Raw genomic sequence first — 14,630 nt, forward strand, 5'->3', positions numbered from 1 at the left:
TTCCTCCTCACTAATCTCAAATGTACCCTAACTCGATATGCCAGTCATTATGTATGTGTATATGATTTTATTGGAAATCTCTCTGAGAACATATTTAGGGAGTCATGAGCCCTGTAGGGTCTTAGCTTGTAGATTACGATTCAAGCATGGCATTCCTGCCTGTTGTCTTTATAGGGTCATACTGATTCTCCAAAACTTTACAAACACTTCATAATCACTTTCCATATTTAGATCAAAACCTCTCCAAAGCAATAACCCATCTTGTCCTATTCCATTCTCAAGTCTCACCAAGCTTAGTTATCAATTTTACTTTCATCTCTTTTGCCACTTCCAAGCAGAGCTCTGCTGTTATAGTCAGTACGACTGACCACCACCAAGAAGAGAAGCATGCAAGTGAGCAATGTTATTACAAATAATAACAACTTGGAAGGGAAAATATTATGTCGATTTGGAGCTAGAATGCTCTCAAAAACTGTTTTATTCACAAACAGTTTCCAAATGTAAAGCTTGTGAGAAAGATGCCATTTGCCAAAGGTAAGCCCTAAAGAAATGACTAGAGAGGTAAACGACAACCAGACCAGTTCAGACACACTTCATTCTGCGGCCTCACAAATGAACTGCGTCGGCAGATTTGTCATTCCTGTTACGTATGCCCCCAGAATATATTCTAAAACATGTTAAACAATTTGACAATCACTGTTTTGAAGAATCGCCTTCACTCTGAGACAGGGAAGGTAGGGGTTAAAAGCATAGATTCTAGAGCCAAACATCTTAGGTTTAAATCCTGACAGTCTCACTTACTAGGTTTGTGATTTTGAACAGTTATTTTCTCTGTGCCTCATTCCTTATCTGTTAAATAGGGATAATAATCGTGGCCACTTCAAAGACTGGTTTCAAGGATTAGTTGAGTAATCATAAAATACTTATAAGAGCACATGGAAGTATACTATGTGTTTAGTTTAGTTTTTATTCATAAACATTATGTAGGATATTTTATGCAGTGAAATACGGATTCCAGACAGTACAAGTCCTGGGACGTTCTGAGAAGATGCTGCTATATTTAGAAGGAAGGAAGGATGTAAGGAAGGAAAGATGGATGGAAGACTGCTAACATTTGTTCTGCTGGAAAATCTCACCTAAAAAGACAGTATCTCTTTTGCTTTTCTCAAATAGCTTCTACTAATACCATGCTGAGCTCATAGACAAGAAAAGTATTGAGAAGAAATAACATCCGTGAAGTTCATTTAGCACCTTTATGACACGTAAGTGCTTTAGAGCCATATTCCTTATGTATTAAAATTTGGTATTGTTACTTAGGCAATACCTGTCTTTCTTAGTGGCATTCACCCCCACCTTCTTCAAAACAGAGATGGAAGGAAGGATCTGGTATGAATTACACATTACTCTGCGCTGTTATAATTGGTGATTAGGCAGTGGTCCTTGTTCCTGCCTAGGAGACATCCAGGAGGTAACCAGAGGTGATAATAGAAGCATCAGCTAGTGTGAGAATTAACCCAGGGAAACTTTAAATAAAAATAGGATAAGCAGGGGAGTGCCCTGGTTGCCTAGTGGTTAGGATTCTGGGGTTTCACTGCCATGGCCCGGGTTCAGTCCCTGGTCAGAAAACTGAGATTCTGCAAGCCGCATGGTGCGGCCAAAACAAAAAACAAACAAAAAAATTAGGATAAGCAGTCCTCCAGGTCTCAGGAGAGTATGCTCCTCATACTCTGGGTTGCTTCCTGCCAAAACGAAAAGAGATCATCAGCACTGGGTACCTATCTGAACCAAAGGTGGCCTCAGGGCCATGAAAATTAAAAGCTAGTTGACCAAGACTGCATTAGTAGGCACTTTGGGGGATATTAGGCTGGTCCACATCCCTTTGCTTTAACTTCCCTACACAGGGCTGAATCCCTGGCATTTATGTTTGTATCGTTTCCCTGCTCGCCTGTCCAGAGCTGATCAACCAAGGATGCACACATGACCCTAGTCAGGCCAAACAGCACCTCAATCTCTCTGTCTCTGTCTCTCTGTCTGTCTCTAAGAATTAGCCCTGAGAGATAAGAAGCTGGGCTGGTCACCTGAACTGAGGATGAGTATACTCAAGAGCAAGGGGGTAGCTATGTTTGGCCTTATGCAGCCAAAGCAACCAAGTCAATCTGGAAAGAGAGAAAGAGAGAGAACTGGAGCCAATGAGCACAGTAAGTCAGACAAGAATTGGCTGCTTGTGTTCTTGATGGATCCCCAACTCCTGATTCTAATCCTTCCTGAAACCTGGCTGTACTATCTGCCTTCCTTGAGATACTCCATTCTTTAAAGAAATTTCTTTTTTGTTGTTGTTTACACTGGTATGAAATAAATTTCTGTTACCTGCAAACAAAAGAGCGTTGATGAATGTAGCTACAGGCATTATTGTATTATCTATGGCGTTAAAATCTTTTCTGATGATCGTTATCTGTAAAAGGCAGGTAGGAGTGAGAATTCTCTGGTTATCCTTTTTATGTCGTTTTGACCTTCAAATTGTGTAATTGTATTACCTATTCAAAAATATTTAATTTAAAATTATTGTTGAAATAAGCTCTGCATATAGTGATAGTATTTACCACATCAAAATTCAGGACACCTCATTTAATATAGAGTGCAAAAAGAGATCAGAATTTTAAAACTCAGGCCCAGAGCTTCCTGGTGGCGCAGTGGTTGAGAATCTGCCTACCAATGCAGGGGACACGGGTTCGAGCCCTGGTCTAGGAAGATCCCACATGCCGCGGAGCAACTAGGCCCTTGAGCTACAACTGAGCCTGCGCATCTGGAGCCTGTTCTCCGCAACAAGAGAGGCCGCGACAGTGAGAGGCCCGCGCACCGCGATGAAGAGTGGCTCCCGTTTGCCACAACTAGAGAAAGCCCTCGCACAGAAAGGAAGACTCAACACAGCCAAAGATAAATAAATAAATTAATTTAAAAAAAAACTCAAGCGCATGCACCTTAGCTAGAAGTGTTTTTACGGTGCAGGATCATAGGGTATGCAATAAGATATATATTTCCTATGTTTAAGTAGGAATGACTGACAGTATGGCTTGGTATCCAGAGAGTAACTCAACCCTCTCAATGGACCTCTTTGGGATGCTATGAGATCTCCTGACCTAGCAAAAATGCACAAGTGCAAAACATACTCTCTTAAATGGTTCATGCACCCTTTGAAGCCCATCCATGTCTGCCAATATATTACAACTTACAGGAGGTAAATTTACATACCTGAAATGACTAAATAATCATCCGGTGGTATTAAACATCTTAGTTAGTAGAAATTGGGGTCATAGAAGATATAGAAATAGAGCACACTATAGAAAAGAGCAAAGCCTACGTGGGACATACGGACACAGGACTAGCTGGAGCAAGAGTTTGCGTTAGCAAATTGAACAGGGACAGCACATAACACAGAGTCTGCGATTTGGGTACTCAATTAATAGCAATTATTATTGTTGTTAGGAGATAATAATAATAATTATTAGGAAAGGAAGATAAGGTCACATAGGTAAGGGGAGACCATATTCTAGAGGACCTGGAATGTCAGAGCAGTTAAGGCTTTACAAGTCATTGTATGTTTGTGCTAGAAAAGAACTTGATTCAATAAAACTATTTGGAACATGAAAAGAATAACTTGGAGAAAATGAAGGGAACATGGGTAGTAAGAGTATTTCGTTGGGTTTTTTTTGTAGTACTAAAGATGAAAAGAACTTAAACAAGGGTGGTAGAGTGGAAATAAATAATATATTTGAGGGACTTAAAAAAAACGGAGAGACCTCAGGGGCTGATTAGTGATATACAGGGGATAAAGGAGAGGGGAAAGTCAGGGAAGATATTTTTTTGATTTATTATACTTTTATTATTTACTTATTATTAAATATTACTAAATTGATTTTCTATTTTATGGAACCTACAAGTGTTGCACTATGGGAATGTTTGCTCTGGGTAAAGGGTACAAACATTCTTGATTAAGCCGCCCACAGCTCACACCAAAACGAAGCTGAGATATGATGTGGGAGGGAATCAGGGGTTTCTCTTCAGCCATGAACAGCTTTTAACTGAATGTGTAGGTGGTGATAATGTTAAATGCACCACTCAAAATCACAGATTCTTTTTTACTCCTAAGGGATTACTACGGTATACATGCCAGCTACCAGCCACTTTCAGCTGGCATGCATTTCACAGCTTTGCTGTGTGGAGGAAATTTTAGCTGAAGTTCTCCTAGTAGAATCCGCAATGTTCTCCTATTGGGTTAAGCGCGATTCATGGTAGTTGGAGGTTTTCTTTCTCTCTGGATGATCACATTGGGTGCAGCTGCAGGAGCTCAGCCAGGAGAACAGAGAAAATAAAGTAGTGCTTCGTGGTTGCTAAGAAAAATGGGGGAAAAAATCCCACAGAAAGCTTTAGAAATCATCTCTAAGTCAAAATGTACTTCAATCATAAGGTAGCTCAGTTAGTTGTCCTTGGCACACTGCAGAGTCAAAAATGCAATGCTGGTCTTAAGTTTTGGCTTTCAGAAGGTAGTGCCATACATAAGAGACGTGGGACAGTCAGAAAACAAGGCTTCTGATACCAGATTTCTAACTACGGAGAGGACCTTGAGCAAGTCAATTAATCTCTTGTTATTCAGCCTGCAGCAAGGTATCATTTCAGGAATAAATGAAATTTGGTTTTCAGAGCTCTTTGTAAAGCACGAGGGAAAAATAAGGTATTTTTGGCGTTTTTTACTTTTGTTTTATCTGTGTTGTTCCTGACCCCCTGAGAATAAGATCTATGATTTAGACTTAATCAGTTTTTTTTCTTTTTTAAAAAATAACTTCATACATATAGTAAAAATTTACTTATTACTTTTCAATTAAAGATGCCAGAAAGGAGAAAACTCTCCTGGAATGTGGTTGGCTAATCAGTAGGAGATACAGCCAGCAAATGGTGTTACCGAACCCAGTTTGGGTCCACCAGCCCAAAGCACAATAAAACCAATCTACTGACATCAGATTATGGTGAAGGAAAGTACAGTGTTTATTGCAAGGCCAAGCAAGGCACATGGATAGCTACTGCTCAAAACTCCCAAATGGCTCTCAGGGAAGGATTTTTAAAGGCAAGGTGAGGAAGAGCGTCAAGGGCTGCCTGATCAGCTTGTGGACATTCTTCTGATTGGTTGATGGTGAGGTAACAGGGTGATGTTACAGGGGTCAGTGTTATCAATCCTCAGGCTCCAGCATCTGGGGACTACATGCTCATGGTCATCATGCAGTTAGCTTCTTCTATCTGCAAAACAACTCAAGGATATGGCTCAGGATATTATCTATAGCCCCTGAGGAGGAACTAAAGGTCCTTGACTTTGTTTTTATGGCTGAACTATTATTATTTTGTCTTGCTTGACTGTTTTCCTTTGTTTCTGCTGGTGTTTTGGGGGATTTTTTGTTTGTTTTTTTCACTCTTTTGATTAAATTTGCTCTTTGGAATTCAGGGAAGGCCTAGGAGGCTAACGTTTTTTTACAAACTAGGGGACACAGGGGGTCTGTCCCTGGGAAGGCCCTGCAGGGTCTTGCTCTGTTTCAGTGGGTGTCTGGCTATCTTACTATTGCAGGAGTAGGAAGAAGAGAGAAGGTGGGGAGTAAGGAGAAGAAAAATATCTACTTGAGTTTCTAACAATCTCCTGAAAAACACATGGAATTTAGTTTTTCATATTTGGTTATTTTTCTTTTATTACAAAATGCCAGTTCAATGTCCTGGACTCCAAAAGAAATAGGTACAGGGCAATAAAATTAATAATACCTGCTCATTATTATTTTACCATTTTAATGTTTTCTACCTTTTGGGATTTGGGGTTTTTTTTTTGAAGTTTTATAGTTGTTCTTATCTTTTTAATTACAATTATACCACATGGTTATGTTTCAGTTGTACTTATTTTTCAAGTACCATGATCTCTTAAGCGATGTCTGCTGAATTTTCAGTGTTAGTGGAAGTCATGGGTAATTTCTGCATTTCTTTCCCATACTCATTTATTCCTTCATTTAAAAAATATATATGAAGGGCCTACTCCATGCTGGGTCCTGCATTACACAGTGGTTATGGAGTGGGAAGCAAAACAGGCATAGTCCCTGCCCTCATACAGCTTACAGTCTAGTGGTAGACTTCTTGTTGGCCCCCAGTATCCATTATCCCCTTCTTCTTGAGAAATAAACCCCCAATTTGTTATGCTGAAGAATTTTAAGTAAATAGAAGTCATCATTCTTCCCCTAAATTTTAATATGCATCCTTTAAATTGAGAACATTTTCCTCCATGGCCAAAATAACATAATCACAGCTGATTATTAATAATTCCTTAACAATATATCATATCTTAATACCCACCCACATTGACATCTCTCCACTTTTCTACACAATGCCATTTATAGGTGGTTAGTCCAAAACCAGGATCCAATTGAGGACCACACATCACATCTAGTTGTTATGTTCCCTCAGTCTTCTTAAAATAAATTAGTCCCTATATTCATGATACTGAAATATTAAAGAGACAGAGACAGTGACAATTGTTCCAGTTCCTCAATCTGTCTGATTGCTTCCTCAGGGTATCATTTAGTTCATTTCTCTTTTCCTTGTAATTCCTGTAAAACTGGAAGTTATAACAAAAGGTCCAATTAGACTCAAACGTTTCTGGCAAGATTACATCACAGGTGGTACTGTGTACTTCAGTCACATCAAGAGGCACAGCATATTTGACTACAGTACTGGGTTAAACTGATGACGGCCTGACTCCTCCACTATAAAGCTACTTTTTTCTCCTCATGGACAAAAAGAAATCTGTGTAGAGTTTTGGGGGGCACTTTATGGAGGTCCTTTTCTCATCAGCCATTTACCTAAAATAGTTTTAACACCAATTGCTAATCTTTGCTTGAACCAACATTAAAGAACTCATGACTTTTAACTGTGTTTATAACCTCCCCCACCTTGCATAAAGACCACATTTACCTTCCTGATTCCTGATGGAGGAAATAAAAGCATGAGGGCTGGAGCTTGAGCAACCACTTTGAGCTGTGAGGTAGAAGCCACATGATGAATTCAGTGGAGCAGCTAGAGAGAAGGAACCTAGATCTCTTAGGATCATAGAGCTATCATACTAACCTTGATCCACCTATCTCTAAACTTCGTTTATATGAGAGAAAAATGAACCACTATCTTTTCCAGCCACTGTATTTTGGTTGGCAGTTGAACCAAATCTTAACTGATGCAACAAAGAAGATAATAAATAAGAAAATACATATATATTTACAATTTGGGGTAAGTGCTACTTAAAAAATAGAGTAGGAGAATAGAAGATAGTGGCTACTTAGATCAGGTGATAAGGAAAGGCCACTCCAAGGAGGTTAGAGTTAAGCTGAGAATGGAATGCTGAGAAGGAGCAAACCATGTGAGATGGTAGGGAGTCTCCTAAGGAGAGGAAACTGCATGTGAAAAGGGATGAGGTGGGAAAGGGCTTGCACGACAAGCTCAAGGAATTAAAAGGAGGCCACGTAGCTAGAGCTTAATGGCACCAGATGGGGTGGGACAGGTTAGTAGATGCCACATTACTCTGGATTAGTAGGCCATGGTAATGAGTTGAACTTCTTTCTCAGATGTTATGGTAAGAGTTGTAAGCAGGAGAATAAAATTGATTTATGTTGTTAGAAATTATTCTCACTGCTCTGTGGGGAACAGACAGAGGGTGTCAAAAGTGAAAACACCTGGGAAGTCCCTGGTGGTCCAGTGGTTAAGACTCGGCACTTTCACTGCTTGGGCCCAGGTTCAATCCCTGGTCAGGGAACTAAGATCCCACAAGCCTTGTGGCACAGCCAAAAAAAAAAAAAAAGTGAAACCACCATCACCAGAAAAGAGATTATTTTGGAGGGCTGGGCAAGAGAAGCTGGTGGCTTGGGCTACTGTTGCACTGAGGAGGGGAAGGAGAGCAGAAATAAGAGATGGTTATGAGGGAGAAGTGACAGAACTCCCTGATGGGTGGAATGTAAGAAGAGGAAGGAATCCAAAATAAAGCTTGGGATTCTGGCTTAAGCAACGCGTAAGTGGGTGAGCCTTTTTCTGAAGTGAGGAAGACTGGAAGAGGAACAGGTGGGAAGTGGGGAGAGGAGAGAAGTACATTAGAAAGGGGTGGGAAGTCAGGATTCCATTTTAGAACTTTTGAGTTCCAGATGTTGAAGCAGAGGTGTCAAGTAGGCAATTTAATATAAACACCTAGAGCATGAGAGCAATGTATGGTTTCCAGTGTTTTTAAAAATTCCCCATCCATAAATTACCACAGGTGATACTTTACTTTAAAAATATACTTCGGTCACTCAGTATTTAATCAAAAGAAAGAAACCATACTAATAAACCTATTTCCAGTAATATTAACTTATTAATAATTGTAGTTTCAAGCAGTGAATAACCAGAACCATGTTTACGTTTAGACACAGGTGATAATGTCAGATTGTTCTAAATGTTAAGTTTGTTTGTTAGTTTGTTGGAAGTTGTAAGTTAAGTTTGTTAAGTTTATTCTAAATGTTGTAGTTTGTTTAAAGATTAAACCAAAAAAATAATTTGCTAAAAATTACTATTGAGTGTCATTTTGGTAAAAATGAAGTGATATAGTACTCTCAATTTTTATTTGTTTTACTTATGATATGCTACTGAAATAATGTTTTATTTAAAAGATCTGAATTAGGTAAAATATTGATTTAAAAACATTAATTTAAGCTCTCAAATGGTAAGAAACACATGATAGCAAAAATTTATTTTTAAAAGAAACTTCCAGAGTCATCCCAGGTTTAGACCATCTGTAGCACTTTTGCAATAATCATTAATACTTAAAAGGTTAACACAAAAGTTCCTAAATCATCAAAAAATAAATTGGAATATTTTATTTGGTATATTCTATCATTTGGTAAAATATACCAAATAAAATGAATGCTTATGTCCACTAAAAGACGTGTAAAGAATACTCATGAAAGCTTTATTCATAACATCTAAAACTTTAAAAATAAAAAACCAAATATCTATCAACAGTAGAATGGATAAATTCATGCAATGAAAGACTCTACAGCAATAAAAAGGAACAAACTACTACTACACACAATAATGTGGATTGATCTCAGAGAACTGATGTTGAGCAACAGAAATCAGGCACTCACATACCAAAAACGTACAGTATGATTCTATTTATATGAAGATTAAGAACAGACAAAATCAAACTATGTTGATAAAAATCAGAATAATGGTGGCTGGGTTGGGGTGGTATTGGCTGGGAACAGCTGGGGAGCAAAATTTGCCCCCCAAAAGGTCTCTCCGGTATGTGGATTATTTTGAGCTGAAAACAATCAAGGCCCAGGAAGAAATCTTTGACCTTCCCCCTAACTGCCTAAAGAATGTAGCTGGAGGACCTGTTCCAGGACAGGAGCGATCACCATAGATAACTGTAATATGAACTAGGTGTATAGACAGGGAAGAACCTAGCAAAGTCTGTTTGTTAAAATTCCTCTCTGTGTCCCATTGTCTCTGTATGGCCCAGCAAACATTTATTTACCAAACTTTTGCTTTTCCATCTCCCTGTAAATTGCATTCCACCCCCTTGAAGTCCCAAACCACTACTCCCAACATTCTCTTTTGTCTTTAGCTGAAGATGGTAATTTAAGACAAGGGCTTCAGCCATTTTGAAGAGTTACTCAGTTTTTCTGGGTCTCTCTCATGTTAACACGTTATTAAACTTCTGTGTGATTTTCTCCTGTTAGTATGTCTCATGTCAATTTAATTCTTAGACCAGTCAGAAGAACCTAGAAAAACAGAGGAAAATTTCTTCCTTCCCAAAAATCAACTTGGTGGAGTCTTCTAGAATGCTGGGAATATTCTATACTTCGATATAGGTGGCAGTTACACAGGTATACATGTAGAAATTAATGTACATGCACATGTATATACACATGCAGAAAATAAATTTTAAGATTAGTGCATTTTACCGTATGGATATTATTATTGTCAATATTTTGTAAATTCAGTAGTCAATTATTGTACATCCTCTAATAGATTAATAGAACTTTAAAAAAGGAACAGAACTACATATATGAATCAAATGAAATGATATCCAAACATATTAAGCAAAAAAAGCAATTTGCAGAGTAGTTTGTTTAGTATGATTCCACTTGTGTGTATGTTTTAGCAGATATATGTATGATTGTGTGTCCATGGACAATTTGTAAAACGATATACAGGAAATTGTTGGCAGCAGTTATCTCAGAATGCTGGGGTATGGGACTAGGACTTGGGGTTTTTACATAGGCTGTCTTTTTATTCAGTCTATACTTTTTCATACTTTTTATATAATTTTAAACCTAATTTAAAAGATTTCATTAATCTTCTGTGTTTTCAAAATTGCATTAAGTTGAGCCACATGAAGTTGTCATTTTTATGTCAAAAAATGAGAGAAGGGCTTCCCTGGTGGCGCAGTGGTTGGGAGTCCGCCTGCCGATGCGGGGGACATGGGTTCGTGCCCCGGTCCGGGAAGATCCCACATGCCGCAGAGCGGCTGGGCCCGTGAGCCATGGTCGCTGAGCCTGTGCATCCGGAGCCTGTGCTCCACAACGGGAGAGGCCACAACAGTGAGAGGCCCACATACCGCAAAAAAAAAAAAAAAAGAGAATATTGACAGTTTCTCATAGTTAAATCTAATACAATGAACAGATATAAAGAGGTTATAAAAACCATTCATTTAGATATTACTAATTCGGAATTTGAAATAATCTGCATGTCAACATAAAGAGCATAACTCAAACCCAATATGATTTGAAAATATATTTGAGTTTAATATTGGTCACTTGAAAGTAATTTAATAACCCCTTTTTCAAACTGATGATAATTTGAATTGTTCACATGCTAATAATTTCTAACAGTTTCTGAACCTATATGGTAGTATTTCAAAAATATGATGAAATTCAAAATTGGAAAATCTTAGGTCAGATCTCATTATTTTACTGTCTCTCTGACCTAAGATAAACTGCCTGATTGCTCTGGACCTCTTTTCTTTTCTTTTCTTTTTAATAACATGGAGAAAACAATACCTGACCTATAAGATTACTCAAAAGATTAATTCGTTGATGCATATAAAAGCACTTTGGGTACAAAACACTATCCAAATGTAATGATTATTGTTTTAAAGAAGGAAAGGAAATAGCCCATATTTGCTTTGAAGAGATCATTTGCAGTGCCCATACTGCAATTTATGGTACTCTAGATCAGTGCTTCCCAAATCATTGTTCTCAGGACCCCTTTACACCCTTTGTGATGTGGATTTTAGCCATTAACGTTTACTGTAATATAAATTAAAACAGAAAGTTTTTACATGCCTATTTTAAAATAATATTAATAGGGGCTCATGCGCGGGAGTCCATGTGGGCGCCGGCGTGGCAGGAAGCAGCGCGGGGTTGCCATGGCGGAGCTGCAGCGGCTCCACGCGCAGGAGGCGGTGGACTCTATGATGAAGAGCCTGGAGAGAGAGAACATCTGGAAGATGTAGGGCCTCACGTACTGGTGCAGCGCCGGCTGTTGTGAGGACAGCCAGGCGTCCATGCAGCAAGTGCACCAGTGCATTGAGCGCTGCCATGCACCTCTGGCTCAAGCCCAGGCCCTGGTGATCAGCGAGTTGGAGAAGTTCCAGGACAGCCTCGCCCGGTGCACTATGCATTGCAACAACAATGCCAAAGATTCAGTAGATGCGGGGAGTAAAGAGCTTCAGGTGAAACGGCAGCTGGAGAGCTGTGTGACCAAGTGTGTGGATGACCAACATGAACCTTATCCCAACCATGACCAAGAAGATGAAGGAGTCTCTCTCATCCATTGGGAAATAGATGTCTTCTATTGGCCATCGGGGCTGAAGGCAGGAATCTATTTAAAAAGAGGAATGGGGGTTCGGGTTTTCTAAGGAAAGTTTATGAATGAGGAAATTAAGGATGGCAGCAAGTTTAAGGCCTATGTCACTTGCCTCTGGACACTGGTTCCTTTGTGTTTGAATCCTAGAAAGTGAAAAAAACTGGTGCTAAAATTTGGGTCAGAGATAGCACAGGAGAGTTTTTATGAGCCTGAATTTCACGTGGCAAGTGCTTATCCTGGCAACAGGGAGTCTCCCTTGTACCAAACCAGAGCCCTCCAAGGTACCACATTCTCTTAGTACACAGATACCAGCAGGCTGGCAGGTTCATCTGACCTGCTTATGAGCTGGTGGAGTGTGAGGAGAGGTATTTCTGTTTGTTGCCAACCTCCTGTTTACCAGAAGGATCGCTACAACATTTCCCACAAACTGGAAATAAAACAAAATCCATGAGGTCACTAATTTAGAAGGGGAAAGGGGGCTTCTGGGGATTTGTTTTGCTTGGTTTTGTTTTATACACAAGGGCATGAAGTTACTTTAAGATGTAGAGTTGGGAGAGGCAGTTTGGATAAAAACTCTGAAAGGGTCCTTGCGGATATTCAGTTCTGGCCATCAAAATGTGGATGCGCATTTCTTAAAATTCTCACACATGACATCTTTCAGCATAGAGACCCTGCAAAAATATAAGAAGCGCTATCACAATGGTAGGGGAAGAAAACCTTCCCTCTGACTGGCAGCCATGATGAGCCCTGAGGCTGTCTGCAGCAGAGTCAGCCGAGTGACAAGACAATCTTGCAGTGACACTCATCCTTGAAGGGAAAGGGGATTTTGATTGTGCTATGTGTTAGTATTCAGGAATGAACAGCGAAAGAGGAATTGTTAGCTGCTTAATTAAGAGAGTTATGAAGCACTGGCTTTGGAAAAATCTGGTTTTCATAAAACAAAATAGAATGAAAGCCTAAACCCAGTATTGCTTACTTTGCCCCCTGTAATAACAGAACTCTGTTGAAACAATCCCTTGGCAACACGAAGGTCAAAGGAGAAAAAGTAAGCAACTCAGGGGCAAGCTGTGACTCCTTTATGGCAAAAAACGGAACAGCCCCCCATCACCAAATACCACTTTTGCGACGTGTTGTTCTTGCCCCAGTTTGGGCACCTTATCGTTTTATTAAGGACCTTGTTGTGTTTTTACCAGCTTATGACTTGATAATATAGCCTGTCTGTTTGCTGTTTCAAGACTGTGATATATTTTCCTAGTGGTTTGGTTTTAAAAATAAATAAGACAATTTTTCTTCCAAAAAAAAATAATAATATGAATATACCCATTCATTACATGTTAACATAACTAAGTTTTGTGAGAAAGAGCTATTTTTCCCTAAAACAAAGAATAATTAGTGAGATGAGAGATACTATTTTACATTTTGCAAAGGTCTTTAAAGTCTAGCTTAATACAGGACAATTGGATTCTCACATCTACTTCTGCATTCCATCTGTTGCAACATGTTGTTTTGGTTGAAGTATATGAAGAAAATTTGGCCTTATATAGATATGTATTTGGAAAAGGAAGGAGCATATTAATAGCTTTTTCAGATAATTGTTAATATGACTATTTGATACTACACCAAAACCCAAAAGGTGTGGTATTTTAAAGGTTATTTGCAGTCTGAATCTGAAACCAACAAACTTGGTTCATTGCTTTTTTGTGAACAAAAAGTTCACATCAATGAACTTCTACTCTGCTACATTAAAATCCATTGGTCTGTCTTGCACTTTGAATGAATCATCCACCTATCCATGATTTGGTAACATTATTCATTGGTTATATCAAAAATATCAGTACAAAGATTTATTCAGGTCTTCCCAATGTTGACACGTTTTCTTATACAATACTATACAATCACATTAATTAATATCACCACTCATCTTATTAGGAAAGTCTTTTAGTATTCAGAAACTGTCAGACTCACAGTGGTGGATACAAGTTTTCCAAAATTCTGATTTTTGCTTAAAAACTCAAATTTTAACTTTAGAAAATATTGTAGGTTTTTTTTTTCACTTGAAATAATAGGTTCACTTCATTTATTTTTTGAAATGTTCTGCCAAACACCCAAGTTTGAATAACCATAGTTTGTATTTCAGTAGTTCTTCCAAGTAAACCTGGTGCTCCATGGAAAAACTGGCTAGTTCAGCTTGCAACTCAAACAATTGCACAGTGCTTTTTCTCAAGACAACTACTGCACTTCTGTACTTCAATATGTAGCCACAGTGTTTTATGTGTACTTCCCATTTTGTCAACCAGAATATTAAAAATATGGGTATTCAAGGGTCAAGATTTGACAGAAATTAATAATTTCTACTGCTTCAACAGGATCTTAAGTAAAATTTTAAGTGAAACTGAATTTTCTTTTTACTGCGAGTGCATGGAGGTGAGGAAGACATTGGAAACTAGTACACTTGAAAGCCACTGCTTGACTTGTGCCAAGGCACCAGGGGTTCTCATAACCATTCCTTTGCAAAATGAGTGAGGAGAGTGGTACAGAAAAAAGAAAAGCAAATAATTTCTTAATATCATTATGAGAAAAATTTGGACTTTTCAGATTTTCTGAAAGCATCTCACGAGGGCCCAGGGGTATGGGGGCAACACTTTGAGAACTGCTGAGCTAGATGAAAATTCAGCTGAAGAAACTGACACATTTTACCTAGTTCAGAGCCAACC

At 38.7% G+C, this 14,630-nt stretch overlaps 1 pseudogene; it reads left to right on the forward strand.

Moving 5' to 3' along the window:
* Nucleotides 1–11,476: 11,476 nt before the first annotated feature.
* LOC116764080 lies at nucleotides 11,477–11,894 on the forward strand (annotated as a pseudogene).
* Nucleotides 11,895–14,630: the final 2,736 nt, after the last annotated feature.

The sequence above is a fragment of the Phocoena sinus genome, chromosome 13, assembly GCF_008692025.1.
Source record: "Phocoena sinus isolate mPhoSin1 chromosome 13, mPhoSin1.pri, whole genome shotgun sequence".
NCBI classification, from domain to species: domain Eukaryota; kingdom Metazoa; phylum Chordata; class Mammalia; order Artiodactyla; family Phocoenidae; genus Phocoena; species Phocoena sinus.